This window comes from Mauremys reevesii, linkage group 3, assembly GCF_016161935.1.
Source record: "Mauremys reevesii isolate NIE-2019 linkage group 3, ASM1616193v1, whole genome shotgun sequence".
Lineage (NCBI taxonomy): Eukaryota > Metazoa > Chordata > Testudines > Geoemydidae > Mauremys > Mauremys reevesii.
In genome coordinates, this window is record NC_052625.1 from 184,405,594 (window position 1) to 184,433,360 (window position 27,767).

General features: G+C 40.3%; 1 protein-coding gene across 6 annotated transcripts in view; it reads right to left on the minus strand.

Moving 5' to 3' along the window:
- Nucleotides 1–27,767, minus strand: part of CYRIA (CYFIP related Rac1 interactor A) — a 77,202-nt gene that overhangs the window by 35,951 nt on the left and 13,484 nt on the right. For 5 of the 6 annotated variants that reach the window (XM_039530718.1, XM_039530724.1, XM_039530716.1 and 2 more), the window contains one exon: nt 23,074–23,224. The gene's annotated coding sequence lies outside the window, so the exon portion shown is untranslated. The remainder of the gene's footprint in view (nt 1–23,073; nt 23,225–27,767) is intronic. The other variant, XM_039530719.1, reaches the window with a different exon arrangement.

Consider the following 27,767-nt stretch of genomic DNA (forward strand, 5'->3'; position numbering starts at 1 on the left):
CTTTTGCACTGCCCCATGTGCCAATAGGCTGATGATGGGGACGGATTTCCATCTTTTTGTACCATCAGCCATCCATAGCGTGGGGGGAGCAAGGATGTTGGTGTTGAGTGCTGCACCATCGCGTCTATCTGCAGCATTCAGTAAAGATAGGGTGACATGTAAGAGAGTCAAGAGAGAGGATTGTTTTCCCTTTCACTTCTGGGGGTGGGGGGGGGGGGGGCGTAAATTGCCTAGCTATGCCCTGACCCACCGCAGACACTGTTTTTGACCCTAGAAGCATTTGGAGCTCAGCCAAGAATGCAAATGCTTTTCAGAGACTGCAGGAACTGTGGGATAGCTTGAGTCCTCCAGTCCACGAGCGTCCATTTGATTCTTTGGCTTTCCGTTACGCTTGCCATGCAGCAGTGCGCTGAGTCCCTGCTATGGCATCTGTCTGGAGATATTTAAAAAATGATTTTGAATTTCGTCTTCTGTAACGGAGCGCTGATAGAACAGATTTGCCTGCCCTTACAGCGATCACATCTGCATGGTCCATGCGGGAGCTCTTTCTTTATTTTGATTTTTAACTGCATCACCACCCGTGCTGATCGGAGCTCCACGCTGGGCAAACAGGAAATATTCAAAAGTTCGCAGGGCTTTTCCTGTCTACCTGGCCACTGCATCCGAGTTCAGATTGCTGTCCAGAGTGGTCAGTGGTGCACTGTGGGATACCGCCCGGAGGCCAATACCGTCGATCTGCGGCCACACTAACCCCAATCCAATATGTTAATACCGATATTAGCCCTACTCCTCTCGTTAGGGAGGAGTACAGAAACCGGTTTAAAGAGCCCTTTATACCGATATAAAGGGCCTCTTAGTGTGGACAGTTGTGGCGTTAAATTGGTTTTACGCGCCTAAAACCGGTTTAAACGCGTAGTGTAGACCAGGCCTCAGGCTTTGCATGCATGGGGGAAAACTGACCAGAATAGCTAAATTATATAGGAATAGTTACTTCTAAATTATACAGGAATAGTTAAATCTTTGCAGGACTGGGGGGTCTTAGTGAGGTATCAGAGGGGTAGCTGTGTTTGCTGCTTTTACAGATCCAGACTAAGAATCCTGTGGCACCTTATAGACTAACAGACATTTTGGAGCATGAGCTTTTGTGGGTGAATACCCACTTCGTCGGATGCTCATGCTCCAAAACCTCTGTTAGTCTATCAGGTGCCACAGGATTCTTTGTTGGTCTTAGTGAGAGCGTCCAGTCTTCAGAATTTGTTCTCAAATATACGTCTGCCTTTAGGGCACGATGTAAAATTTACTTTGTTTTCATTGTTTTAAAATAAAATTGGTTTCTAATTTTATAACAATGTATCAGTAGCAAAATATACCAATGTGCTACAAGTAATAATGAAGAAAAAAAGCGATCACTACATCAGGCGCCCTAAAAATTAGGTAATGACTCAGATGTTTTTTTTAGATCTACGTCCATAAATTACCTGAAAAAGCACACTTGTTAGAACTCTGAGAATCCAAAACACACAGAAGGATAGATAATTTCACCCACTTCTCATTCAGGTACAGTGAGAGCAGGTTGAAATGTTGCAACAAAATGTTTTTTTCACTGAACAATGATGATTCCTCAAAAACAATTATTTTGTGGGAATGCTTCAATTTCTCAACAAAAGTTCCATCAAGAAAGAGATCGCAGAATAGCCAACAGCCCAAGTGGTTAAGACACTTGCCTGGGTTCAAGTCCCTGTTGTGTCTGATTTGGAGGGACTTGAACCTAGGTCTCCCACACCCCAGGTGAGTGCCCTAGCCACAGGATAACTGGCCAATCTCCCTGGTTTTCTCAACATTTTTTTGAAAGATCTCAGTTTCATCCTGGTGTGACAGATTTTTTGAAATCTTGGAAATTTTCGGGGGGGGGGGGGAGGAGAGGAAATGTTCCCTCCCATCTCTAGTTTCAGTTCAGCTGAAAATTTAACCATTGCTGGGGTGGGGGGGGGAAGGGAGGGAGGAGGGACAGAGGAGAACATTGTCGATTTTTTTTAATCCTTCTGTCATAAACAGATAGTTAAGGGTTAATGTCTCTTTTACCTGTAAAGGGTTAAGAAGCTCAGTAAACCTGGCTGACACCTGACCAGAGGACCAATAAGGGGACAAGATACTTTCAAATCTTGGTGGGAGAGAAGTCTTTTGTTTGTGCTCTTTGTTTGGGGGTTGTTCGCTCTTGGGACTAAGAGGAACCAGACATCAATCCAGGCTCTCCAAATCTTTCTGAATCAGTCAGTCTCTCATGTTTCAAACTTGTAAGTAATAGCCAGGCAAGACATGTTAGTCTTTCTTTTGTTTTCTCAACTTGTAAATGTTCCTTTTTGCTGAGAGGATTTTACCTCTGTTTGCTGTAACTTTGAACCTAAGGCTAGAGGGGGTTCCTCTGGGCTATATGAATCTGATTACCCTGTAAAGTATTTTCCATCCTGATTTTACAGAGATAATTTTTACCTTTCTTTAATTAAAAGCTTTCTTTTTAAAAAGCTGATTGATTTTTTCCTTGTGTTAAGATCCAAGGGGATTGGATCTGGACTCACCAGGAATTGGTGGGGGAAGGGAGAGGGGATGGTTAAATTCTCCTTGTGTTAAGATCCAAGGGGTTGGATCGGTGTTCACCAGGAACTTGGTGAAAAAGCCTCTCAAGGCTGCCCAGGGAGGGGAAGGTTTTGGGGGGACAGAAAGTAATCCAGACACTGAAATTTCTGGATGGTGGCAGTGTTACCAGATCTAAGCTAGTAATTAAGCTTAGAAGTGTCCATGCAGGTCCCCACATCTGTACCCTAAAGTTCAGAGTGGGGGAGGAACCTTGACACCTTCTAAAATCTCTGCCTTAATACTAGAGGGGGAAGGAATAGCTCAGTGGTTTGAGCATTGGCCTACTAAATCCAGGGTTGTGAGTTCAATCCTTGAGAAGGCCACTTAGGGATCTGGGGCAAAATCAGTATTTGGTCCTGTTAGTGAAGGTAGGGGGCTGGACTTTATGACCTTTCAAGGTCCCTTCCAGTTCTAGGTGATGGGATATCACCATTAATTTATTTTTATAGATTGTGGAAGGATGTTCTCAAACTCCTATCAACATCTCTGCATAACTCATCAACATCTATTCTGTATGTATCACTTATTTTACATAAAAGCTATTTTAGAAATGTTAGCGTTTTAAAATGCAATTGAGATTCTTTTGTATCCCTCTGGGCTCCCCTATAGACCATAAATCCTGTTGTATGGACCTCGTAGGGATATCTATCTATCTATCTATAAAAAAAACCAAACACACTACTACTAAAAAGTTATCCTAAAGCAACTAATAATAAAGACAACAATGTTAAAATAGTGGCCCTAGATACCTGTGTTCTATTAAAAAACTGGAAAGATATCTCCTTTTTCAGGAGTATAAGGCTTCCAATCCTAATCAACTGTGAGCTATTAGATTTTAAAACCTATTACTGACCTAGGACCAGCTATTCTTTATCTGGGTCAGGAACAATAGCAACAAGACTTGTGAACTGCCTCATTCATCTCAGTGAGATGTCAACAATAACTATTTCATGCCTCATGTAAGAAAGAATTGGGGGGGGGGAGAAATCAGATTTTCCACAATTTACTGGAAGTTATGTCTATTCTGGTGCACAAGCAGATAGTGTTTGCCTGAGCTTCATCACCTGCACACCAGTCAGTCAAGAAGGAGCCCAGTAAACAAGACAATGAGCACATTCAAGTGAAGCCAAACTCAAGGAGCTCAGAGACCACACAAAATCATATGTTGATCAGCAGCAATTATTCATACATTCACAGAGTTTAAGGCCAGAAGGAACTATTAGATCATCTAGTCTGACCTCCTATATAACACAGTTCATATAATTTCATCGAGTTATCCCTGCATTAGGTCCAATAACTCATATTTGGCTAAAGCATATCTTCCGGAAAACATTCAGTCTTGAAGATATCAAGAGATGGAGAATCCATTACTTTATGTTTATAGTTTGTTCCAATGGTTAAAACACTCTCTATTAAATTTTCTGCATAGATTTCCAATTTGAATTTTTCAGCTTTAACTTTCAGCCATTGGTTCTTGGTATACCTTTCCTCTGATAGATTAAATATCCCTTTAGTACCTGGTATTTTGTCCTCATTAAAAAGCACTTATACGTTGTAATCAAGACACCTCTATCTTTTTGACAAGCTAAACAGAGAAATTTAAGTCTCTCACTGCAAGACATTTTCTCACATCTTTGAATCATTTCCGTGGGTCTTTCCTGCACCATCTTCAATTTTTCAAACCCCTTTTAAAAATGTTGACAGCAGAAGCGGACTGAGCTTTCCAGTATTTGTCTCACCAATGCTATAAACACAGGTAAAAATCGCCTCCCCTACTGCCCAGAGTCACTGCTTTCCAGTATATACCCCTCCCCATTCTATAGGAATGGTCTACATTCTTTCTTCCTAGACTTATGTAGGTAGAGCTTGGAAGAGCTTATGTAGGTAGAGCTTCCCTCCCCCCCACCTTCCAATCTGACCCATCTCAAACTGCTAAGATATCTGAAAGTTTAGCTGTAGTTGTGGGCTACAATAGTAGTGGTCAAGACTGAAAGGCGCATGCTAACTTTACTCTAATCACTTTATTAGAGCAGACACTTAACAGCTAAGGTTGCTAGAGGCCATTCCTAGAGAACGTTCATACTGCATTATCTACATCTCTACTCAGCAAAACACAGATCATTCTGATTACACACCAAAGACAACACTATTACTCATCTCCAAAGAAGACAGTCATTTCAGCCCCAGTATGATCCATAGTATCCTTTTAAAAAAACTGCATAAATAATTTCACAACAAAAACTAAAATCAATAACTGGGAAAGATTTACCCACACATCAACTGGTAGCAGGGTGTAACATACCTGAATTACAACAAAATAAAAAATGAAAAAAGAAAAGCAGGACTATGTGATCTGTACAGAGTAGGCCACAAGATGGAGAGTAAGACATACATCACTGATAAAAAGCAAGTTGCAAACAATCCCCAGTATAAAGAGTATAAGTTCAAAGAGGAGAGAATTGCCATAATACAGAGCTAGACAGATAATGCTCCAAGTCTGGAATCCACACGCAGACTGTCAGCACACAATTAGGAAAGAGAACTATAGGAAGCATTCTACAGATCTGAAGGGATTGACATATCACTGCTTAACAAATGGCCCACTATGATAAATAATTCCCCTGATTCCATCACACCGGAGAGCTGGCCAGCATTGTCAGAGCCTGCAACCCCAATGACAGAAATACACACTCCAAAGATACCTCACCAAAATCATGAAATAAAAAGGGATGACCTCAGATTATACCACCTTAATTTCTCTGAACTGAAAGCCTTTTATCTAGCATTACAACCTCAAAAATGTTTTTTGTTCCACATCCAACCCCCTACATGTATATTTTATCTTGAGTTCCTACATACTTCGTCCTGAGCTATGGAGGCTGCAGTGTCCCAGAAGGAGCTATCCTGACAGCATGGAGATGAGGTTGTGTCATATCTTGATCCACTATGGATTTGCAGGTCAAGATCAGGACTTTACACAGTTAATAGAAGTGGAATGGAAGCCAGTGGAAGGACTGGAGCAGACGACTAATATGCTTGTGGCTGAGATGGCAGGATGGGACACATTTTGCACAAGTTCTTTATTGCTTCCACAATCAGCTTTGTGTACAGTGTACCCAGTTTCAATCTGATGGATATACAGACCAAGTTCGTAGATGCTCATCCTGAAGAAGGGGTAAAGTTTGCAAGCAGGAAGGAAGTGAAAGAGGTTATTTCCCCTAATCCTATCATTAATGTTATTTGATCACCCAAGCTAAGAGGAAAACAAAGTTGAATGTCAAGGCTTTGGCTTGCTTTGAGGAATGAGGCAGATGCCTTTGACAGAAAAAGAAATACAATGTTTTGCCTAATTCAAAGTCCCCCACTTCAAATCAGGGATGGTGTCCCTAGTCTCTGTTTACCAGAAACTGGGAATGGGCAACAGGGGATGGATCACTTAAGGATTACCAGTTCTGTTCATTCCCTCTAAAGCACCTGGGATTGGCCACTGTCGGAAGACAGGATACTGGGCTAGATGGACCCAATAGGGCCGTTCTTATGTAACAACATTGCGTAGACCTGGGTCGAGTCTAAGTCAGCTGTTCTTCAGCCAGAGAGAAAAGTCTTACAGAAGATATCACAGGACGTTCCTCCACTTAACCCACAACAAGATCACAGTGAAAGAGGAGAGAAGCCAACTCAATAAATACCTCCCATATATTTGCAAGTTTAACTGTCTGAAGTGATTTATTTGGAAAATATCCTATAGAACATGCACAGGTTGAAAAGGAAAACATCACTGCTGGTCAGATGCTGTGTACAAATGCAGAAGAAAATTAGGAACAGAAGGACTTGCACAATACTTTAATAATGTAGCTGTTCCTTTTTGTCCATCATTGGTTGTCTCATCTGTTATTCAAGCTCTTGTTGGTGCTTTGTGGAGTATACTGAACTGTACTCAGAGCAAATTCAATACAAATGCTTTAAAAACAAGATGAACCTTTTCATACCCTAGAGCTTTGAGAGAAATCTTACCCTAGTTCTACAGAAATGAATAAATATTTTAAATCACCATTGTTGTGTGTGTGTCAAAATATCAAATCTAATATCAAACCTGCCATATCAATCCTGAGGTAATTGGTGATGTGCACTTCAAATGTCAGCAACAAGCAGCTAATGCTTGTATTATCCCCAGTCTGAACATGTATATTATTTTATTTTTCTATTTGTAGCATTTATGAATAAGGTAAACTATGGAGCACAAATCTGAACTAATCCTTGCAAGTATTCCACTGTGACAAAAGAAAACAATTGCTATCTTATAATGCTAAGCAAGCAATTTATTTGGAGAAGAAATTCTGTGACATCACCAAAATTCTGAAATAGTGGTTATTGACACACTGTATGCAGTAATATTGCGAGACACCGTGATTACGGATGAAATATTAAGTCTTTATAAAGACTATACATTGTCCGTTTAAGTATTTTAGTATGCATGGGGGTGACTATATTTGATAGTTCTGTTACACAAAGTAACAAATGGTCATTGACTTCTGTGTAATATTACCCTTTCATATTCCATTGACACTTCCAGTGAACAAAATACATTATTCTACAACATTGCGAATAGGTTAGTGAGGTACTTAGATCATACATATTTTGACTACTACTATTAAGATTCTAATTCACCTGGCAGTTTCAAATTAGTTAGTTTAAGATCTGGTACCATTTCTGAGTGACAGTAGTAGAAAGATGAGAGAGACAGAACATACATTCCTATTATTTATTATGTACGTTACAAAAATGCAAGGAAGCCACAAGAGTGATTGGGGCTCCATTGTGCTGTACCAACAAAGTAAAAAAGGACAGACCTACTCTGAAGAGTTTACAGCCTAATTTAAATCAAGTATAACTAGCACTAAGGAGGACTGGGAAGGTGGGGGAGAGATGAAGGATGCAGCAATAAGAACATGCATTACCAAAGGCTAGCTAGATTTTAAAAAAATAAGATATGAACAACAAATATATGGAGCCTAGGTTGATGGCTGGCACTGACATTATTGATTGGCAATTTATAAAGGGGGCATGATAGTTTTGTTTTGCCCTCTGCTTTTTACTTCAGAAATATCAGAAGCAGCATTCTACAGTTTTACAAGACAAGAGCAGTAATCCTTCAGCTCAACTCCGCATTGATTAGGCTTCAACTGGAGGCCAGTTCTGGGCACCACATTTCAGAAAAGATGTGGACAAATTGGAGAAAGTCCAGAGAAAAGCAACAAAAATGATTAACGGTCTAGAAAACATGACCTATGAGAGAAGACTGAAAAAACTGGGTTTGCTTAGTCTGGAGAAGAGACAACATGATAACAGTTTTCAAGTACATAAAAGGTTGTTATAAGTAGGAGAGAGAAAAAAATTGTTCTCCTTAACCTCTGGGGATAGGACAAGAAGCAATGGGTTTAAATTGCAGCAAGGGCGGTTTAGGTTGGACATTAGGAAAAACTTCCTGTCAGGGTGGTTAAGCACTGGAATAAATTGCCTAGGGAGGTTGTGGAATATCCATCATTGGAGATTTTAAAGAACAGTTTACACAGACACCTGTCAGGGATGGAGTCCTGCCATGAGTGCAGGGAACTGGACTAGATGACCTCTCGAGGTGCCTTCCAATCCTATGTTCTACGTATACCTACTGGATGTCTCAAAAGGAGCATATTGTTAACTATCACACTTTGATCTAGGGACCAACATATTAAATCTTTAGGACTTCCTTCCTCCAAAATGTTAGCCAGGCATTCAAGTTAAACAGGTGTTAAGAACAGCACCCTCCGTCCTACCTACAAGATATAAAGTTTTAGCCAGTTTAACTCTCCCCCCCCCGCACCCTCAAATTGTTCAAAATTAATTTTCTTGATGCTTTTGCTGTTACTTTAGTAACTCTCAGTCTTCTCCACTGGAAGCTCAGGTCCTGCCTAATATCAGCCTAAGCAGACTTCCCATGTACACACTTTGAAGACAAGAGAAGTCAAAGAACAAAAACTACACTCAGGGCCATTTTCCCCTCCTTGCATATCACCTTTTGCTAATTGCCACATTAGCTTCCTTAAAGGGCAAAATAAAACAACTGCTATAATAGCAGAAATCCTAGAAACTCCTAGATAGGAAAGACAAGATATCAATCTTCTTTAACTAAGTAGAATGTAAAATATCAGCTTCACAGGATAGCTTCCCCACCCCCAGCATGAGCAGTTACAGTCTCTAACTACCAATCTTTTATTTTTCCAAAGTCGTCATAAAAGAAAATCTGCAATGTGGAGAAGGCAGCTAAACAAGCCCACAGATGGTCTGGAAATAAAAAAAAAAAAATCCAGCAACTGATCAAATACAAAGCACCTTGTCACAGCACACAATAAGAATTAGCAATTCAAAGTTAAATTTGTTAAAATGGTAAAGGAAATTTAAAATATGTTGACAGACTTAACTGTGGCAAATTACTATCAGACACTACTGTTAATTTAGCTATGAAAATTGCACAGTAATTTTTTATTAAGACAATAAAATTGATATACATTAGAACTTATGTTCAAGTTCAGCTTTGTTATACACTATTTTAGATCAATTCACTACTATTAAGTCAAATTTGCATAGGAACTAATCATATAAACCCATTTATGATTCTCAGTTTACTCCCTTCATATTACAAGATGCCCATGACCAGAAAGCTCCATTATACAAAGAAAACAGTATTGTTCAGTGATGTGAGAAAAGTTAAACACATGCACAAAAGTAGACATTGTGCAGTTGTTTTGACAACCCTGCAATGCTACTCAGTGGATTTCCTGTGAAGGAGACATTTAAAACTCACAGACCAGTCTATAGACATTTGCTCATTCAATATGGCTTCATGTGAAAAAGGGATAAAACAAGCTTCGGAATAAGACATTTGTTAATTAAATAGTGCCCTCTGCTGCTTGCAAAGGCAACTAACATGGAAGAGACATATTTCAAGTATTTTTTATCCCAAAAATTCCATACTATTAAAGTATTGCCACTATCAAACAGGAACGACATACAAAAAGGCTTGAAAATGAAAACTCATACTCTTCAGAGACTAAACATTGTATGTTTTTTTTGCCTAAATAACTTCCACAGCAATCTTGATCAGTGGGGGGGGGGGGAGAGCGGGAATCTTTAATCAATAACTCATCCTGAGTTTTGAAAATCAAATTAAATTATTTCCTGTTGATGCATAAAAAATTCTGCAGTTGAAACCCATGGCCTGTTCCAAAGCCCTCTAATGCAATTAGAAAAAAAACCAAAAAACAGCCAGGCTCATGCGAAGTAGTGGAAATGTATTTAGGGAAAAGTGGTCCAGACAACACTACCAGCACACATGAATGTATTCAAGACAGTAGAGAAAAGGAGTGTAACTTCCCCTTATTATTTGCCCCCCCCACACTAGGAAGCATTTTCCCCCCACAGTATAAGGGATATATATTCCATTGAAGCCACCCAAACATCTGTTTGTTTTTTTAAACATTAGCTTGCAATTTTTTAAAAGTGGGTGCCTAAAGCTAGGCAATGGGAGTTTTTGGGTGCTCAGCACTAGAGAAAGATCAAGCCACTTATTTCAGCACCTAAAAAAGGATTTCTGAGTCTAACCACGCCATCCATGTTTTTTTAAGACTTTAGAAAATTCAGAAGCTATGCTCTAATAGCACAAGTCATATCAGGGTATGTATCAATAGGATGCACTTCGAGTGGCTTTGATGCACAAGGTCAAAAGCTTCTCCTTCATCCCAAAGCATCTTTGCAGACAAGGGAAGCTGTACAGAGTCACTATTCATTCCTGTCCTGGCTTGTTCCTCCGATAAGTCCACCCTGGTTGCGTCCCTGCGTACAGTGTCCTGCCATCACACCGGTTGCGTTTGCACTATTTTCTTTGGCGTCCTATCATGTTTGTGTTCTCCTCACCATCCTAATCTTTTTGATTGTTGCCAATCCCATATCCTGATTTCACATCCTACTCTGCTCCTAACAATTTATCTTAAATCATTCAATTTTATACCAGTCATCTTTCAAAATAATTTCATCTTTACTACTTCTAGATTTATGATGTCTGTTTCATTTAAAGCAGCTGCTTCTAAACTATAGCGTAATACTGTTAGCATGCTTTGGAACCAAAATGAATGTTTATAGCAGCCACTATTTTGTCAATGTCTATGCAGCACTTGTAGCTGCGGCCCATCTCCTTATAACCTTTATGGAGCCATTGGCACTAACCAAGCTTTCTAGGTACATAAGATTTTACTTGTTTATGACTTCACCGTTGTTGCATTTCAACATTGTCTACTGCCCCTTTTCCAAGATGCAACCACTTAAATCTTCCTGGCATTTATTGTAAGTACAAGTCAAGTACACAAATTTTCCAGAGTAGTGAAAAGTATCATTAATTCAAACAAGCATGCCTACCAGCTGTACAATGCATAAACTAAAGAGCTCAGCTCAAGTTTAGAGTTGTCACACCCTCGAGCTCCTCTAACATTTTTCCATTTTCATCCAGTTTAAAAACCACAATGAAAAACAATGATGATTCCCTGCCCCAATGTCTTACACTGAAATTTGACTTGAACCAGTTGCTTCACTTTCCGCCAATTCTTGTAACACTGAAGGAGTCTTCATATACAGCTTTTTAAACTACAATTATCGTATCTGGAATGCCATATGATTTTGCTACTTTCGATAATGCTTCCCTCCAAACTGAATCAAATGCCTTCATAAAAGTAGATGAGAACAACGAACAGCCTTAAGTCCCTTCTCTCTCCTCCAGTAACTTTCAGAGCATAAATATCTGATCCATATGGCCTGGTCTAAAGCCACACTGCTCCTCAAAAACTGGCGCCTTAATCTATTAATAATTAACTGTCATCATGATTTTTGACACATCCAAAATCTTGTACCATAGCTTGCTCAGATACACTGGTACAGTTGGGCAGTGGAAAGTACTAGGGAACACACTTCAGGAAGCAATCATGCTGCACTGAAGTGATCTAATAGACATCTGCATCTTAACACACAATTCTGTGTTTAGAAAAAAATATTAGACTCCTCTCTAGATTTCTTAAACTAAAGGAGGATTCCATTAGAATTTAAAAGAACTATTTCCATCCCCATCCTGCACTTTTAAAATTTTACTTTTTTCCAAACCTCTTCTCCGCTCATACCATCTTCTCCTTTTACCAGAATGTTGGACCTGTGTAACATCATTTGAAAAAGTGCCACTTTTAGTATATTCTATTTAGAAGTAAAAGAAAATGACAGTATAAAGAGCAATATTTAATTCTTCATAAAGAGGCTGTAGTGATAGCAGTTATCCACTAAGTGGCATTATTTACTCAACTATAGCAATACAGCAAAAAAAAAATCTGAACACAGTGCATATATTTACCTAAAAATGAATAGACTGAAGAACTGTATTTTGGATAATCAATTTCATTTATGAAGGTCGAAGATTTAAGCATTATTCCAATTTAATTAACAGGTTTCAAGCTTATTAGTAACCTGGCACTACCAGGTTATTCATTCAGTCAAACACAATTGTGAATACATAAAAGAAATGTCCAGTCACAAAGCAATCACGAGAAAGATGCAAAACAGAAATGTCATATCACATTGTAATTTGGGAATCTGTCTGTAGGATTTACAAATTATGAGCTATATATCTGCCTGAGGCTGCAAACTTAATTTTAATGTGCAGCTTTTCACTTTCTCTACTGCCTGTTTGCCTCCACAGTGGACTGAAGCTCCATCCAATACACAGAGATACAGGGTTGACCAATAGAGGGTAGTTGACTAAGTACCTAATTTCTGGAAATCTATTCACTCTAGATAGACTGATGCCTGCTCAGGCAGACAGGCATAGCCAGGAGGAGGTCATCTTGGCAACAAAGTCATTTGACAGTGTGTGTCATGTGGGAAAGTTGGTCAAGGGTGTCAGCTGAATCAGGGAGGGAGAGGGGGAAAAGGTTTTAAAAAAAAAAAAAAGAGCAGAAACTGGTTTGCACAGGGGCCATTTTTCTCCAGTCCACAATGGAAAAGCAATCCAGCAAATAGCAGCCACGATCTGTGCACTGGCACAGAAGCAGAAGAGCTCCGGACAGCCTGCCACAGGCCAAAAAAATGTCCTGAAGTGGTGAGGAACGCCAGGACACAAGTGCAGTGTTTGTTTTCTATCATCTGCACTCTCCTGTGCATTAAATGATTAAGTAAGAGCATAAATGTGTTAGAGAGAGATACAGACAGAGTCTTTCTGTAACAGAACTACTTCTCTACCACTGTGTGCCCCTGAGAGCATTAAACCGTAAACGAGAAGCTTCACACCATTTGGGTGGAATGTGTTTAAGCAGGGAGGAATCTACTCCCTGCTGCACCCCGAGGAAGTAGGCAGCTGGAACGCAGGCTCCAGCTCTCCCAAGGTGGTATCATATAGAAGATCTGTATTCTGAGAGCCTGCCTAGGAACCCGGGGACTGGGGCAGTGGCTAGATCTAGTTCAGGTTTACGGGCTTGAAAACACCCAGGAATCCAGAGCAGCAAAGGCTTGGATTCCCTCACAGCAGCCCTAGTGAGGGGCTGGAAAGGGAGTGCTTGCTAGGATTACTTACATGAGCATACGGCTAAAAATCCAATCATGAAAACAGTCAAGTCTGAATCAGAGTAACATTAGTACAATGGAAGCAGAGTGTTCAACTGAGGACTGTATAATATTTTCACACATGGATACCTCAAATTTAGAAACCTAGATGCATACCAAGGCATCTGTAAGTGCTGAAAACTCACAGCTCTAGCTAATTCAAGTTGTGGGTGCTCAACACTTCTAAAAATCATGCCAGCTATTTAGGTGTCTAATTTTAGGCAGCAATATTTGAAGATTTTGGCCCTAGTTTCCAGAAGTTATTATACTACACATAGAGTAAAGTATTTTCAGATTGATTAAGATGCACTCACTGTTTACAGGCAAAGAGCTAGTTCATTAGAATTAGCTTAGCTTCTGAATGGGCCTGATTTGCCTCATGTAGTCATTTACACCTGCAAAATAGTAGTGTTTCAAGTAGGTACGAAACACTACTATTTGGTTTTGGTGGCACAACTATAAATGACTACACTAGGCACAAACAGAAGGCAGTAGAGAATTTGCATCAGTACATACAAGAGCACAGTGCAGTTTTGGATCTGACTTGTGGACTAGATAATGACTTCTTCTTTTAGGCCCCAATTTTGCAAATACATAAGCATGTGCATAGCTAAACTTGCATGCTTAAACACTTGAAAGAGTGAGGCCATTCTGTTTGTAAAAATGGATTGTTCCTGATTTGTGTAGGCACAGCAGAGTTCACACCAGGCCAACAGCCTATTTTACACATCCACCTACCACAAACATTTAGTGCACATGAGTGAACCTATAACCAAATTCTTCACATCAATTAATTCAAGAGCTGTTTAAAAATTGTTCCTTTGCTCCAGTTGGAAAGTATTTGAGGAAGAAGTCAGCAAGTTTTGTTAATGGAGATGGACACCACACAAAAGGCGTGTGTTTTAAAAATAAACTGAAGTGCTTAAAAAAAAATTCACACTGTGCTTACTCCCTACAGCCTCTCAGTTTGCTTCTGGTGACAGTTCAAAGCCTTGGTCTTAGGGCATGAAAAGTCAATGGAACTTGTGCCCCTAAGTCATGAAGGTGACTTTGAAAACCCTACCCATAACATTTTAGGTCATCAATAGGCTGGGCACAAGCTGCATCAGAGAACACCTCTCCATTCATGCCCACTGAGACAACTCCAGTCTTGAGAGTGCAGCCAGGATGTTACTCTCAAAGGACTCAAAGATATTCTCCAATCTGGGCATTTGACTGTGGAACAACCTCGCACAGAAGATAAAATTGAGCATAAGTCTAAGCCTCCCCATTTAAAAAAAAATTATATCTTTTTGCAAAATCCTTCCTGCAAGTTACACATGACAAAGAATTACAATTACATTACTCTCCTTAAGACTCACTTATATCACAATGTTGATAGAACAATTGACAATGACTAGACAGCAGTGTGATCAGAAAACTGCTTATTTATTATGTATTTTTATTGAAATAGAACCCAAGAGTTCCAGTCATGTACCAGGGACCAATGTACTAGGCACTGTACAGACAGAACAATAAAAACAGTCCATGCCCCAGAAATCTTACAATGTAATGATTACACTAATCTTGATCTCACCATTGTAAACAGTGCACAAGGTATCTAAATATTCTTTTTTGTCTGATATTTTAACTGTAAAATATGTTAAAAACTGTAAAATTTGATAAAGGGACTATTTTTTCACTTTATCTGGGCTCAGTGTCTAGCAGAATGGGGCTCCCATCCATGTATAAGAAGGTTTTGAATGAGCTCTCCCCTGACATCTAGTGCTCAGGGGGAAAGACTAGACTGTGGGCTAGACTGTGTATACATGAACACACCTGCTCTGCCTAGGCATCCAGCAGACAGAGCTGTGTTGTCCAAGTGATCAATGTTTCCTGGCACTGGGTTACAAATCTCTTTGCTACTGAATGCAGAGATAATGAAGTGTTGTTACTCTTACTGTATTGGGTAAAGGGCAGTAGGACTGTACTTAGCCTGTCCTGATTAAGGGGGTCACCCTCAAATGAACTTGTGAAGCAGGGGTCATATGCCAGACCCCAGTGGAGGGGAGCGAGGGTAGGGACGGGTGTTTCTATGTGGCGGTATGGACTCTGCTTAAGAGCTGTAGGCACCATTTGACCTGCCCCTCTTCACTGTTTAAAGACAGCTGATTAGACTCAGTTGAGTCTTTTCTTTTGTCAAGTGATTATCAGGTCCAAGTGCTAAGACTTTGACCTGCTGTGAGACAGCATTTCTGTGGAAGAGACTGCACAGCCTGCACTAGCAGTGAGGTTCCCTCACTTGCTGCTGAAATCACTGAGAGCTAGGTGACACCTCAAGAGATTGACTGGCATAGGTTGCAGTAGAGAGGCAGATGGCAGGAGAAAGCGATGGTGCAACTTCATCGGCAGTAGAGCAGATGGTAAGGAGGAGCAAACACTGGCACAACAAATGACTGCAGTGGAGCGAATGGTGGTGCGGCGGCAGCAGGCAGCGACACAGAGTGAATGACAGCAATGGTAAGCCAGTTACAACAGCAGCAACAGAAACATCCCCTCCCAGGGTGGGAGATAAACTCATGTGAGCACAACACTAAACGGGTCTTCGCTGACCAAGGACCGCAGCTATGAGTCGGGTGCGGCATGTTAAAGGAACATTTGTTTGTCAGACTTTCACACTGCAGAATGAGAAAATGAGGCAAAGGACGCTGCCCAATGTACTCTAGGGCGGGTGTTTTGCTCATGGTCAGATGTGTTCAAATCATGGCTGTGGTGTTTTCCCAAATTAATGCTGGGTTCCTTTCTCCTTCTTTATTTAAAGTTCTCTGTGCTATACACAGACTCTGTGCTTGAGATTGGGGAAACATTACCTCTTAGAGGCGCCCAAGGGTGATGTTTAATTTTCCCAGATTACTGGATGGGGCTTGAGCCGGTTCTGTGCTGTATTGTTAAGTGGGACATATTGAACCCGCTTGTTGCTCCACCTGGAAGAAGGGTTACACAAGATTGGGGCCTCTAGGTGCTACGACAATACAAATATTAAATACAACAGCATCAACAAAATCCACAGTAAGCAAAAACTGGCATAAGTGGGGGAAGGCTTTCAAAAGATTGCTGAATCCTATATGACCATTTCTATGCCAATCTTGTTTCTGTGCATGAGAGCAGAAACAACATAAATGCTTATGATAGATAAAACAAGAGAGTGCCCAAGTAAGCATGTGCAGTAGAATCATTTTGTCATTGAATCTGAATACCTAGATTGCTCTACAAGATGTTTCTGGGTTTATTTCTTAACCAACCTTTTTTTTTTTTTTTTTTAAAGAAAAATAGTTATAAGCAGTTACATATTTTGGTCCTTCCACTTGAAAAGGATTAGTGAAAGTTTGGGGTCTATTTCAACCATTGGTCAAGAGACATTCATGCATTATGAATGTGCCTAACACCATAATATTTGTGTGTAACAAGAGTACCACAGTTCACTGGTTAACATATTGATCTCCACAGGGCTGGCCTTATCATGAGGTGAACTGAGGCGGCCACTTCAGGTGCCATACTGTGGGGAAGAGGGAGACATGCTACTAGGATCCAGAATGAAGAAAACTGTGTCTGCTGCTGGTGCATATGTATTCTCTCTGCTCTAGATGCAGAGAGATAGAGTGTTGTGCTGGAGGAAGGAGGGCACAAGAGACATAACAGACAGGCAGGAGAAAAGGTGAGAGGGAATAACAGAAAGCAGCAGGAGCTGCAGGGGGAGAGAGAGAGAGAGAGGAGGAGCCTCTTATGTACCTCTCTAGCACCCCCAGGAGCCTGGATTGATTAACACCAGCTTCTCAGGGAGCTTCCTGTTTCCTGCTGCTTCCCTGAACCCACTTGATGAGAACAGGCAGTCAACTGAAGTAGTAGGAGCCAGTTAGGCCCTTAAGATGCGGATATCTTCCCTTGCTCAGGCCTTGCTACCAGCCTGCTTATTTGTCCCCTTCAACTGAGTGTTGAGAGCCACTATAGCTGGCACAGAACAGCAGTCATGAGCGAAAGGAGAGAACGCCCCTCTGGGGCAGAATTCAGAAAAAGAAAGCAAGCAAAGGAAGTTTTTCCTATCTAAGCAGAAAGGAGCTCTCCTGAGATAAACAGACACAAACATTCACGGTGAGCCTTCTGGCCCCAGTGAGGAAGTGAGTGGTGAAGAGATGCCTGATCTTCCAGTTAGTCAGAGTGCAGGTGACCTGACAGCTACTGCAGCATCCATATCTCTATCTCAAAAGGGATGTAACCATGCACAGAAGAAAAGTGCAGATCTGAGAAGAGTGTGGTGGAGGCACAAGAAACAGCTGCTGCCAAGTTTCGTTCCTTAAGTCTAGATGATCTAGGACTGCGGACCCACTTGAGCAGTAGCCTGAGGGACTTCATTGTACTGAATGGACCTCAGTAAGTGAAAAACGTCATGTTCCCCAAAGACTATGAAAATAGGAGTTTCCATCCAACATATTACTGGTGTGAAATCCCCAATGGTGACAAAGTGGAGAGGCCATGGCTTATGTACTCAAAAACCCAGAATACTGCATACTGTTTTTGTTGCAAACTCTTCCAATCTAATGTTCCAGCCACATTGGGATCTATGGGAACAAAGGACTGGAAAAAAGTGGCTAAAAATCTGGCATGCCATGAGAAGGCAGCAAATCACCAGAGAGCATTCCATAGGTGGAAAGTGCTTGAGATGAGACTAAGGTTAAAGGCCACCATAGCTGATCAGCATCAAGAGAAGATTGCATCAGAGTATCTTTACTGGCAAAATGTTCTGAAAAGTCTCATTGCCATTGTGAGAATGCTTGCTACCCAAAACCTAGCACTGCGTGGCACTTCAGATCAGCTGTATGTGCCAAACAATGGAAACTTCCTTACAACTGTGGAGCTGATGGCTGAGTTTGATGCTGTGCTCCAGGAGCCTCCAAGAAGAGAGTCACCACCCAAGAAATGTACACACACTACTACCTTGGAAAAACAATTCAAAATGAGATCACACAGTTACTGGCAACAAAAGCCAAACAGAAGATTGTGGCAGATCTGAAGTCAGCAAGATATTACTCTGTTATTCTGGACTGCACACCTGACATCAGCCATATGAAACAAATGACTTTAATGGTGCTTTTTGTAACAACAACAGAACCCAGTGAAAGTGTCCCAGCAATGGTGACTGTCAGAGAGCATTTTCTAGAATTTATTGACATTGATGATACTACAGGAGCTGGTATGACAAATGTGCTTCTTAAAAAGCTGGAAGATACGGGAATTGCAATAGCTGACATGGGAGGCCAGGGCTATGATAATGGTGCCAAAATAAGAGGAAAGAACAGAGGAGTGAAGACACGGATCAAGAGCTAAACCCTTGAGTTTTTTTTGTCCCATACAGTTCTCATTCATTGAGCTTGGTGGTCAGTGACACAGTATCAGCTTCTAATGACGCTGCTGAATTTTTAAAACGTAATTCAAAGCATCTATGTATTTTTCTCTGCATCAACTCATCGATGGAGAATTTTGAAGCAACATCTGGGAACATCCTCTCTGACACGGAAACCACTGAGGGCCACATGATAGGACAGTCAAGTGGAGGGAATAAAGCCTATCGGACACCAAATTAGGAAGATAGATAGATGCCATAATTGCCATTATGGAGGATAATGCTATGACAGGAACTGTTCATGGGAGAACAGTGGCAGAGGGAAATGGAATCACCAGAAACATACATAACTTCAAATTTCTGTGCGCCTTAGTGTTGTGGCATGACATACTGTTTGAAATAAGTGTTGTAAGCAAGCGACTCCAAGGTGTTGACCTTGATATATCTGGAGCAATGGAACAACTGAACAAAAGTCATACCTAAAGTCTTACCGGTCAGATGAGGGATTTCAAAACATTCTGAAGAGTACACAGAAGTTGGCAGAGGAACTTCACACTGAAGCTATTTTCCCATCCATCCAAGAATACAAGAGTCACCGAAGACGACGACATTTTGATTACGAGGCATGGGATAATCCCATAAAAGACCCCAAACAACAATTCAAAGTTGAATTCTTTAACCAGGTGCTAGATTGTGCAATACAATCAGTTGAAGAACATTTCATGCAGCTCAAGGAACAGAGCAGTATATTTGGGATGTTGTATGATATTCCAAAACTCCTCACTATACCTGAAGACCACCTACACCAGCAATGAAGGGCACTAGAGACAGCGTTGACACATGATGACATGCGTGATATTGATGTGAGTGATTTAGGTGATGAACTGAAAGCCCTTTCAAGATACATTTCAGCAGGATCAACTCCAAAGGCTGTTCTGGAATATAACAAATAAGATGACCACCCTCTTTCCAAATGCTTTTGTTGCTCTGTGCATACTTCTAACACTTCCTGTAACAGTTGCCAGTGGAGAATGCAGCTTCTCCAAGCTGAAGTTAATAAAAACACATCTACGCTCCAGCCTCTCCTGTGTCATTGTAGTTGGCCTTGCAGCCATCTCAAAAGAGCATGAGCTGGCCCAGACTGTGGACCTTCAGCAGGAAGCAGTTCAAATCTTTGCAACCAAGAAGGCACGGAAAGCACCACTTTGATTATTCAAACAGATAAAAATGCCAGTGTTTACTATGCAGACAAGAAAAGCTATATTTGCCGTTCAGGCATTTGAAAGTTAAGTGTTACTTAAATTTTTGAACAAGGCATTTTAAGTTGTTAGTTCTCCTTTATTGGTGTAGGTAGCAGAGCAGTACCATGAGAGGAGTAGAACAGGAAGGCAGCAAAATTGAGGCCTTTCAAAGTTTTGGGCCAGGCGAGGGGACATGGGGGTGTCATTTGAGCTTCCTTCCTCAGGTGCCAAAATATTGTGGGCCAGCCCTTGATCTCCACATTATGAACTCATACTAAATCTTGCTAAAATACTGTCCAGGCTAGTCTTTCCCCCCTCCCCCCCCCCCAAGATACTGTTGTAATATTTGGATAACATGCTGAAGTTGGCTATCAGAAGGCTTGGATGGCTCAGATGGTAAAAAAAAATGAGTTCATAGCTCTCTCACAAGTTCTTTAAGAATCTTAGTTTTCCAGAAATAAGTATTAAAAGGTAAGATTTACAGCTGGTTGAAACTTTCAAATGGAAGACTTCATTAAGAAAAATTGCAAAAAAACTATGTCAAAGTGTCGTTGGTAACAATAGTTCTGGAAGTTTGCATTTGCCAATTTAAAAAAAAAAAGGTTCTTTTCAAACTCTGCCAAGTAAAAATAGCCTTTTAAATTACTTTTTGCAATTTTTTCTTTTTCATTTTTCAAATAGCTCTACTGGAACCCACTTTTGGTAGCAAATTGAGAGTTTAATTCTCCTCTTTTCACTGATGACAGAAGTGGCAAATGTCTCCAAAGTTTCATAAGCACAGCTCTGAGTAAGAAACGTACCCAGCATTTTAAGGATAATCATTAATACCCCACCCTGACATTTTGATTCAATTTTCAGTAACTGTTGTGACTAAGATAGACAAGAGTGGCCAAAGTCATTATTTTGTCACAATCTTTTGCTGGAATAAGCTATGAAAGTTTAGCTAAACAATCAGCAACTCATTTAGAGCTTAAAACAAGTTCCTGCAAATGTACACAACATATACACAAACTTATGTGTCATCTGGTAATAAGCTACTGAATGTTAGATATATAATGTATTGGAAACAAAAGAACAAATAATCAGGGCTTGCAAAATTTTCACACCATCAGTATTTCATGCAAAATTATAGTTGTACCACAAGAGCCTTTATAAGCCACAACCCTGACACTTAACAGAATAAAGATAGTAGTGTTTTGTATTTGACTGTAATGCTGTTTAACTTTTTTTTAATAAACTTTAAAAAAAACTTGTCATTAACTATATCTTATGCTTTTGTTATTCCTTCCTACCTTTACTTCGCTTTTTATTATGGATCAGACTCTTCTGTGATAGATCCTCTTCTCTTTTGTTCTTCTCTCACCCACCTATATCCTTTCCTCTTTCAAACAGTACTTTCACCCTAGTCCTCTTCCTTCTCCGCCCTGCCTCACTCCGCCCCCCGCCCCAGATCTCTTGTCCTGTGCCTTAATTAATCCCCTCTTCTCTTCTTCTCCATTCCACACACACCCCTCTACACCTACAGCCATTCACTCATTTGCTCACTCAACTTGCTCTCCCCCGTTCAGTGGAGAGCAATGGCTTTTGGCTGTGGAGCCCCTCGGCTCCTCCCTGTGAAAGTGGCAGCAACACATTCCCTCTCAAAGGAGCATGAGCCCTAGAATTTAATTGAGAGCACTATCCTTTCTATACTTGTATGTCTTTTTTATACTTAAAAAAAATCCTGTAGAAATCTGTCAGTAATAATTTTCTGTTAAATCCTATAGGATTCATTCATGAGAGACCCCCGTAACGCAGACCAAGAAAGAAAAAGTGAGACTCAAATGCCAAAGCATCTATGTTGATTACTAACTGCACCTCAGTGTGTGTTTACTTATGGACTTGATGGCGTAACTTTACATGGTAGAGAAGAATACTTCCCTCCACAGCAGGACTTACTGAGTGAAATTCTATTGCCTATGTTATAAAGAAGGTCAGACTATTTAATCATTTTAGTCCCTTCTGGCCTTAAAGTGAATCCATAAATCTGCTAGTGGTTCTATTCTATTCCTTTTACATCATATCTATAATATTAGTATTGAGTTCCCTGGGTTTATCGGAGTGTGGCTGAATCAAATCTGTTTTGTTGACATCCCCAATGACACAGACTTCTGATGTGATGAACTGATTTGTTTCTGCTCATAACTCTGATTTTTCTTTGATGTTTCTTTTGGGGGTCACTTGCTCATAGCATACCATGCTAGATAATGCACAACAGCTGTCCTGTTGCCAGAGTAGGGAACAGCTATCCTAAAGACTCATTTCCACATATCTGAGGGCTCTTTTTCTTTCTGCTAGGAACCACTAGCCCAAACTGACTTCCTCTAATGAGCCTTGTCTCATAAACAAACACTATGCAAACAAAACAAAACTGTCCCTCCCGTAAGGATTTGACAAGGGACAGTCCGCTTCAAAACACCAACATCTGCCAAAAGTTTTCAAACAAGCTAAGAAGAAGAGCTGGTGAAAAGCAGCTTATCTGAGTCAGAGCTGATGAGAGCAATTCTGTGGCATGCTGCCCTAGAGATCCCGAACATTTCTTATCAAGAACTTGTCCATCGTTAATAGTGCTAAAAGGAACATTATATTTTCCTCTTCAGTTTCTGTTCCCCTCAGGGGGTGGACAGCAGTAGCCAAAGAGCAAGGCTTTCCCCCACAGAGAAGTGTGATGGGAGACGTCATTGTCAAGGACAGAGTACCATTGTGTATGTAGGGTCTTTTAGACCAGGCTCCCTTCTAATTCATGATGTCTCAAAAGTCTTTTCTTGGAGGGAGACCAAGAGACCATTTATAAGGCAATTTAGTGCATCTCAAGCTGGGGTGTAAATGTACAGTGCTCTAGCCTGCCGGGCACTAAAAGTTCCACCGTACACTTTGATGGCCAGCTGTTTCAAAGTTGTTCCATGCAGAGTTGCTGCTGCTGTCTCTCTCATGGGAACACTGTACCAATCATTTCAGCAGTGCAGGCACCCCTAATAAAGCCAAGCACATTTAACAAAAATACACACTCTACAAGTCTACAATATGCTACATTTCAGAATATAAATTTACTTTCATTTAAACACTGCAAAGGGGAAGGCATATAAAAATCACACACACTTGACAATCTCTTACCTAGTAAGGTAGTAGTTCCAGTTCAGGTTCAACAATCTAGAATGATGGAGTTAGAAACTCAGCATCCGTCTGTCACATAAAACACTCAGGATCACACCCAGAATCACTACGCTTTTCCTTTCCTTCAACTTTGCAGATGACACTTCCCTAGCTTAAAAAGAAAACAAATTGGGTTATATCAAAGAAAGCCCATACTCATTCTTTAAAAAGTGAAATTTGGAACATTGTTAAAACAGACTTAGAAAAACAATTTTAGAGGTGTGGCAGAGCTGAATTTTTAAAATATTTAATTTTTATTCATGCAAACATTCAATTATTGTTGAACTGCCTCAACAAATTATTTGGGATTAAGTTGATGAATTGCTGCCAAGATTGGTGCAAGTGGTTTTCATGCAACTGAGGCATGTGCATTATGTTAAGAATTCAACTAAATTATGGGAATGCGTGAGACGCATGCCTTGTAAAATTTAGCTGCTTGTCATACCACCTATATTCATTTAAAACAAAATATTTACATAAACTGGAACGGCTTTTGCCAAAATCCTTTGCATACTGGAAGATTTGAGATTGGGCTCTCATACTTTCAAAAGATTACCAAAGCTTTAAAAATCATATGTAAATATCAGGGAAAAAACAAAGTAACCAAACACAAGGGTTATTTCTAGAGTAACAATATCTTTTTTTATGGCTAAAAATCCACCATTCATTCCATAGTCAAACTCAAGAACAGCTGCACAGTTATGATCCTGATGTCAGATTTGTGTCCATTTATTCTTTTGCATAGAGACTGTCCAGTTTGTGTCTGGACACAAATCTGACATCAGGAATCATAACATTCAAAAACCAGTGGGAGAACACTTCAACCTCTCTAACCACTAAGTGACAGACTTGAAGGTGGCAATTTTGCAACAAAAAAAACAGACTCCAAAGAGAGACTGCTGAACTCAAATTAATATGCAAATTAGATACAATTAACTTGGGTTTAAACAGAGACTGGGAATGGTTGGGTCATTACACTAACTGAACCTATTTCCCTATGTTAAGTTCTCCTCACACCTTCTATGGGTCATCTCAATTATCACTTCAAAGGTTTTTTTTCCTCCTGCTGATGACAGCTCATCTCAATTGATTGGACTCTTCCAGTTGGTATGCATACTTCCACCTTTTCATGTTCTATGTATAAATATCTTCTGTGTGTTCCATTCTATGCAGCCGAAGAAGTGCGCTGTAGCCCACGAAAGCTTATGCTGAAATAAATTTGTTAGTCTCTAAGGTGCCACAAGTATTCCTGTTCTTTTTGCGGATACAGACTAACACGGCTGCTACTCTGAAACCTGTAAGTGAGGACTGGTCTCCCAAGATCTCTGAGAGTGAAGGACTGTCTTTCAGGACAGGTTGTAGATCCTTGATGATGCGCTGGAGAGGTTTTAGTTGGGGGCTGCAGGTTACTTTCTTTGTTGGGCCTGTCCTGTAGTAGGTGACTTCTGGGTATTCTTCTGGCTCTGTCAATCTGTCTCTTCACTTCAGCAGGTGGGCATTGTAGTTTTAAGAATGCTTGATAGAGATGTGTAGGTGTTTGTCTCTGTCTGAGGGACTGGAGCAAATGTGGTTGTATCTTAGAGCTTGGCTGTAGACAATGGATCGTGTGATGTGGTCTGGATGAAAGCTGGAGGCATGTAGGTAAGCATAGCGGTCAGTAGGTTTCCGGTATAGGGTGGTGGTGCATGTGACCATTGCTTATTAGCAGTGTAGTGTCCAGGAAGTGGACCTCTTGTGTGGACTGGTCCAGGATGAGGGTGATGGTAGGATGGAAATTGTTGATGTCATGGTGAAATTCCTCAAGGGCTTCTTTTCCATGGATCCAGATGATGAAGATGTCATCAATGTAGCGCGAGTAGGGGCATTAGGGGATGAGAGCTGAGGAAGCATTGTTCTAAGTCAGCCATAAAAATGTTGGCATACTGTGGGGCCATGCAGGTACCCACAGCAGTGCTGCTGACTTGAAGGTATACATTGTCCCCAAATGTGAAATAAAATACCTGTGAGAGAAGGGCATCATCCGATTTACATGGATGGCCTTGGCTGTCATTCAGGATGCAGTTTGTAGTGACTACCTCTTGACTGCTGAGGTTGCGAATGGCGTGGAATGCTGGCTACAAGTGAAATTTGACATCATCCACCACTTGGTTATAATATGCCTCACAATTGCGGAGATTCAGGGTGTTAAATTTTCACTTCAGCTGATTGCAAGCGTGCTTATCACCATGCTGGTGGGCTGAGGCCTTCAATTTAATTATCTGGAAGGCCTTGTCCGATAGCCATGGTCGTTGCACTGGATGCCTATAGCCAATCATCTGAAAGTCTAAAGATAAACCGGTCATAGGTTACCCCACAGCATCAATGGAAAGTTTGTGAATCACAATCTCCTGAAAAGTGATACTTCTCATAATACTCTTGAGTGAGGGCTGCTGCAATTCCATTTCTGGAGACATTGCTTTTCAGAAGCAACAATTCTGAAAATTAACCAGGGACACAGCAGACAGTATCTTTGAGTTTCCAGGTATACCACAGAGGTACTCAGCAGCTCCTTTTTACATTTAGTTAAAAATGTGATTAGAGGTTTCCTATATTTTGTTAGATGACAAATGTTAAAGGTCCTGATCCTCAGCTAGTGTATATCAATCCGCATACTGCAGCGATCACAGGCAACAGTCTCTCTACACTTTTGGTACTGTGAGGAATAAATGGAATTTTAAGCGCATCTTCTATCTAGAAGCCTGGAAATTCTTAATCTCTGCTTAATAATAAAAATAACTAGTGTGCCCATCTCTATTGTATCTGAGCATCTGACTCCTTATTCTAATCACCCTGGATTGTTTCCAATACCAGAAGAGACTCTGGGCCAAATTGTCAGTTGCTGTAAATTGGCATAGGTCCACTAGCTTCAACGAAGGTATGCCAATATAGAGCAGCTGACAGTACAGCCTTCCATTGCCACTCATTAAGTTGGCTGGTTGTTATGTGGGCATCTGGAGAGGGCACTTAATCTCTTTGAGAAGCTAATGAGAAAGTAAAATAATATCACTAATTTTTTGGAGGTTGTTTGCTTGCTACTGTTTATGAATAATGGGGGGGGAAGGGGATGACACCTTATGTTTTCACTTGTTTCCAAAACAGATTAGTAGATGTAGACTATAGCAGTTACTTCAGACCAGATAATCCTCTTTGTTTGTTAACACCAATTTGTTAAAGAACTTTTTAATCCTAAAGAAAAGGCACCAAGCTCTAGATTTTTAAGATTTTAATTTCATAGTTAAAACAATAGTTTCCCCTCGATTCTGATTAAAAGAAACAAAGCAATGACTAATTGCCAGTGGTGAGATTTTCCAGTGGTTTACATAAATGGCTACACAAGGTACAAAGTGGGTATGAAATACTGCCTAGTTCAGTCATACTCAGACTAAATAAGTGGCTCTTTAATGCATCTCCTGCAGCTATTTGCAGCACATGATATTAAAACGCCATGTGATTTAATTAACAACCAATCAGGATGCTTTTATTATGTTATTAACCAATTGTAGGTGATAAAATACTTGGTCACTTATTTTGCTGTGAGAATTTTTATATATTATACACACACTAAACATTTCCCCGTCATATTGTTTAAACATGAATGTATACTAAAGTAAATGAAACAATGAATTCACACTACTGTGGCTCTTTTGGGTAATGTTGATCATTAATTTGGCTCCTGAACCACTGAGGTCTGAGTATCATTGGCATAGTCAAAAAAAAAAAAAAAAAAAAAAAGCTGTAACCCACTTTGCATAAGTGTAAGTGATTACACAGGGTTGCAAGACAGTAAAGAATCTGGTCCCCAATGTGCAATACATGTGTAATTTTTTGACATTATACAAATATTCACACAATTGAATGATTTTCTACAGCTGCCAATCTACAATCACAGCTTTTCGCTACATATTTTAAAATTTCATATTTTAGCTTAAAGTAGCCAAAACAACAATGCTATTGACAAAACTGCATCATACTCTGTAAAATCCAAGTGATTCTTAAGTGATTGGGTGTGTAGATAGTCACTGACACAGGATGGAAGAATGCTCTGGAAAGCTGTTTCTCTCAGCCCCAGGAGAAATGTTTCTGCAAGGTTTAGAAATGGCTTTGTGAAAGAGGTGATACAGTATTTACTTTCCATCCTCTTTACACCCAGCCCCTCCCCTAAGAATCCTCTCTTTAGTTCAAAGTTGTTTAACCAAAAAAAATCATCAGAACAAAATATATTTCAATTCTGCAGATCTTCATTGAAGGTGTAACTATCAAGTATTCAGGAAGAATTAAATCTATTCTTCACCAGTAATATGGTCTCCCTTTTAAAAAATTGTTATGAACTGAGATGTACAAAACTGAGGGGGGAGGGAGAGGACCAAAAAGAGATCTGAGTTACTTTAGACATTTTTACATGAAATAGAATACAGCAAGTAATGTAACAGAATAAACTTCCTAAAGCAATTTTTAAAACATGCATTTTTTGCCTTGAGATTCTCTCCAGTGAAAGTCATATGGTAGCGTTTTTCTCCTTTTATGGGCAAAAGAATAGAAGGAAGTCAGCACCACTACACGAACTGCTCCCTTCAGCACCAGCATATGAATTAGGATGTTGTGAGCTGCTCTACTAC